The 4,642-nt window shown below is 47.1% G+C and overlaps 1 protein-coding gene across 14 annotated transcripts in view; it reads left to right on the plus strand.

Moving 5' to 3' along the window:
• Positions 1-4,642, plus strand: part of ZNF711 (zinc finger protein 711) — a 47,087-nt gene that overhangs the window by 35,155 nt on the left and 7,290 nt on the right. For 12 of the 14 annotated variants that reach the window (XM_064462872.1, XM_064462870.1, XM_064462867.1 and 9 more), the window contains 3 exons: positions 570-665; positions 2,493-2,568; positions 3,806-3,924. The gene's annotated coding sequence lies outside the window, so the exon portion shown is untranslated. Of the gene's footprint in view, positions 1-569; positions 666-914; positions 2,569-3,805; positions 3,925-4,642 lie in introns of all 14 variants that reach the window. The other 2 variants (XM_064462865.1, XM_064462864.1) reach the window with 2 other exon arrangements.

The raw sequence follows: 4,642 nt of genomic DNA on the forward strand, positions 1-4,642 counted from the left end.
ATACCATAAAGAGCACAAAAGTTTTTTGTGCATGTTTAATGATAGCAGAAAGTATATGGTGGCTGCTGGATAAAAGTTTAATTCATTTACAGCTTCATCGTTACAGAATGAGTAAGTTCTGTAACTTTGTAATATGGAAGTTGAAATTGATGTTGAAGTTTAACAATCTGTAGGTCCACCCGATGGGATTTCTTTTTAATTAGGAGGAAAAAGGAAAGTTACACCTTTCGGAACAAGACAAGCTGTGAGGAACACGTTTTTCAAGATGTGAGGGAGGGGATAGTGGTTGGAAAAAACATGCTGTAGTTGGTTATTATCAACCAAGGTAGAAACACGGGGCAGCAGGTAGGGCTTGTGCAGACTGGTGCGGTGTGCTGTGTGTGAGCCCCGCTCGTTGCGACACTCGCTGGAGAAGCCGCCTGGTCGGACTTAGCAGGATGGTTACAGGCAGCCGTGTCCGCAGCGAAGCCTCAAGATGAGCTACCGCCTTCCTTTGGTTGGCTTACTGCGTTAGCGTTTTGAACATTGCTGTCTTTGTATTAATTGTTTGTCTCTTCTTCTCTTGGCAGCGGATGGACAGTGAAACCCAGCTGAGAAGAAAAGAATGGAAACAAGGGCTGTCAAAGAGAGGAAGAGCCTTGAGATTTAACCCGCACAGCGTTAAGGTTAATGGATTGCTACCCGTATGTTGTTGAATTTCAAAGAGTTAAAAAAATATATCATTTTGTCAGACTTTTTGCCTGAGCAGCGGTTTTAAGCTACTGAATTTTATGATACCTCTGGGAGAGTGTGTGCTCCTACTTGTCCCTTTGCTGGTTCTCTCCAGTGCTGCTTAGGGGTTTATGACTGAGGCCGGACTCGCGTATTGTTCTGTAGTTTGAAATTCACACCAATGCCTCTGCACCTTCTTCCAGAAGTGGCGTCTTTCTGTATAGCTGTGGGTGTCGAAGCTTCTTCTGTCTGTTGAAGCCGGATGGTGGATAGGCAAGGAGTGGGATGAAGGTGTCAGGAGGGCCCTGGTGGTTTCAAAATCAAAAGGAATATTGTGAAGGATGGAAGGAGGAAGGAATCGCCAAGCGAAGGCCGTGCAGTGCGCGGCTGGTGTGACGCTGGGGCTGTGGAGGAAGGGGTGCAGGAGGTGGGATTAGGGAAGGGAAAATAAAGGAATGTGCCTGCTAGACAAAGAGAAACCGCAGAGGAAGTGCTATTGTATGCAGTGCTCTTACTTTGTGCAGTTTGAGTAATTTAAGATCTTTTGATACATACCTTATGTATGTATTCATCCAACAGGAGATAAGTCTCAGGTAGAACCTTTTTTTTTTTTTTTTCCCTCTTTTTCCTACAACCATGTTTCCCCAGGAACTGAAGTTCGGTTTTAAAGCCAGCAGTTGGCTGGTATTCTTGACATAAGATTTTATTAGGAAGTGGCATTTTAAGTCTTCTTCTCAAATGCAAGAATAGAATTCCACCTGAATCCTCTGCAGTTCGAGGCACAGTTCCTACATTCTTTGCAGTGCACTTTCCCAGTAAATATTTAAGGGAATTTATGATGGCTGTTGTGTTACCATGGAGGGACCATGGTTTTAGAAATGCCTCATGTTAAATCAGTGTTAAATTTGTATCTCCGTGCTTCCACAGGTCCCTGCTCTGTGTAGCCCATCCCTCTGCCCTGCCTGGCTCCCTCCCGAGCTGGCAGCAAACCGCCTTCTGTTACCAGACTGGTGAAGCCTTTAGGATGGGATCAGGTGCTCTGCAGGCAGGTCCTGCTTATTCATTTTCAAAGCAGAGGAGTTCCCAAGTGGTGGTAGGAAGCAAGTGAGAGACAGATGCTACCACCTGTAAGCCTTGCAGGTGTCTTGACTTAAATGTTGAATGATGACGGTTGGTGGAATTGTATTTTATTACGCGTCCTGAAAACCCGAACAATAGCTCCCATTGCTGAGGTGAAGTTGCGTGTTCTCTGTTCTTCTGAAGGTACTGTTCCGTAGGCATGATCGTCTTTCACGCACACCTGCTGTCCTTAGTAAAGTTTTATGTATGCCTTGCCTTCTGCCACATTTTCAGCAGGGAATTTGAGCTGTTCTGCTGAAAACAGTCCTTGCTTCGGTCAAATTATTACAGGTCTCTCCCCGCCGCAGCGCTAATAGGGCGCGTTACCGTTCCCGGCATTTGTGATGGGATGGCGCTCCACCGTAGCAGGAGCAGGAGAGGCGGCGTGTGCTGCGAGGCTGCTCGGTCGCTGCCTGGGAGCGCGCCGCGGGGCGGCACGGCTCCTCCTGGCCGTGTCCGGCTTCCTCCTGCCCCTGCTCCTGTGGCGCTGCGCGCGACGTACAGGCACGGCACAGTGGCTCGAGCAAGCGGCGAGTTTCACGGTCACGTGGAAGGGTTGCTATAAAATGTCAGATGTGTTTATTTGAATGACAGAACTCCTAAAAGCCAGGAGCGGTTACAAGCTATTCACCCCTTGATCATCTGTATTTTTCTTCCTTCAGGTTTCAAACACCTACAATTAAAGCTAATGAAATTGAGAGAGAAACCAGGGAAGAACACCAGCAGAGTACTGCCAGGGTAAGTGACGTTGATATAGTAGCCAAAGTCTGTGTCGACTCTTCAGACAGAATGTTAGAGGTGTCGGTAACTTCCGAAGCAGGGCTCTGTTTGGCTTTTATTTGACAGCTGAGGCGGAGGAACTGTTCCCTGTTGCGTACTGAGTTGTGTGGAAAAGGCAGTAGTGGAACCCAGGCAATTTTCTCCTGCTCTTCAGTGTAAGAACAAGAAACTCTGCCTGCAGCGAGGGGTTAATAACACTATTGATAAAGACAGTCTGACAGGGCAGTATGTATATTGTAAATATACATACATGTATATCTGTAAATATATTGTATGTGTTGTAAATACATGAAGTAAAGGCTGTCTTTGGTTTTTCTAACTTGTTCCTAAAAAATGTACAAGTCTTAGTGGACCTACCTGAAATTGAGGAGAAAAGTTACCTCTCATCTATAGTGCGCTGTTTATCATTAGGTGTTTAGAGAGGTGAGTAAATGAGAAAAATGTGTTTCTGTAAATTCCAGCAGAAATAATGTTAGGGAAATCAATATCAGTTCACCAGAAAGAAGAAATAGCTGAGACCACAGCAAATAACATGGCCTTTTATTATAAAAAAATACATTTGCTTTTTTAAATAAATGTGGTTTGAGACCAAAACCAGCCCCAAATGCCCATTGTGCTTCTCTGCTAGTCTAATTCAGCTTTTTGACAAGTATTTATTGCTTTATGTTATCTGACTAAAATGTGTTGTTACGCCCATCAGCTCTGTAGCACTTGCAGCGTACGGCAGCCATAAAATACTCCAGCAAACCTTGGGGAGGCTGGCCCTTGCGGTAGAGGCAGCCGGCTCTCCTGCTCGGCAAACCGGGCTTTTTTTAAATGGTGGGGGTGTGTTACCTGCCTCTGCACGTACGGGGAACAATGTGTTTTGAGAAGGTTGGGGTTTTTTTGAAAATTTGAGAAGCTTTCAAATGTCTCCTAACGCCAGCTCTGTGTGCAAAGCATTGTTTGCCTAATCGCAGCCTTTGCCATGAAATGGTACCTCCGTGCCCACCAGCTCTGCCGTGCCTGCTCGAGGCTCTCCTGTAAGGGCCGCGACCGCTGGCGCTGCGCTATGGCCTGAAGGCACCAGTACAGGAACACCGGTCAGGGTTACTGGCTGGAGCGGTGAGCACGTACACTGTGCGGCCCTTGCAGCAGCCGAAATGAGCGCACGGTAAGTAGGTCCTTTAGCAATGCGTGTTTCTGCTGCTCGTAGCTTCCTCCGAGCTGTTGGCGTGATGCTTCCCACTAGTCAAGCCCAGCAGAGCTCACGTCAAAGACCACGGTGAGCCAGCACGTTCCTTTGTGGCTCCTTCAATGGGGATAATGGCACAGGTAGGCGCAGGTAACAGTGCGGGGGCATTAAACAAACCTGGTCGTTGTCGGCGGTTATTTCTTGTTAGCGCTCAGGTCACCAAAGGTGAAAAGTCATTAGATGACAGTGTAACTAAAATTACTTCTTGGGATGGACTACACTTAGGCGCTACTCTGTGGCATTAGTATGTTAACCCTTGGTGTATACACACCTCCTGTCCAACTGCTGTACAGAACCGGGGTTATTTAGAATCTGATTATTGATGTCAGTGGGTCAAGGCACTCCTCATGCAGACGAGGATGTTTAATTCTTAACTAAATCCTCTTTCTGTAGAGCTAGGCTGACGTGATAGTGCATATTTAATTTTTGACTAACTAAAACCTCTTTCTGTAGAGCTAGGCTGAAGGGAGGGTCATTTCATGGTGCAAACTCTTACTGGGCTCCCAAAGCTGCAGGGCCTGCCTCGGGCCGGGCACGCGCAAGGGGCAGAGCAGCAAGCGCGTGTTACCCACCGCTCCTTCTCCCAGGTACAAAGAGCGTGAGGTCATCGCTGACGTCCCACCATTAGCTGAGCGGGGGACTGGCAGCAGTAGCAAGAAGAGGGACCTGACGCTACTCCTTCACTTGTAAAGATTCATTTAGAGTACCGAGTTGTCTAAAAAAAAAGGCAGTATTGCACCACCTAAAACAACTCCCTCTAGCCAGCTACACGGATACGAGAGGTTTCCAGTACAGATA

Source organism: Phalacrocorax carbo, chromosome 11 (genome assembly GCF_963921805.1).
Source record: "Phalacrocorax carbo chromosome 11, bPhaCar2.1, whole genome shotgun sequence".
NCBI classification, from domain to species: Eukaryota; Metazoa; Chordata; class Aves; order Suliformes; family Phalacrocoracidae; genus Phalacrocorax; species Phalacrocorax carbo.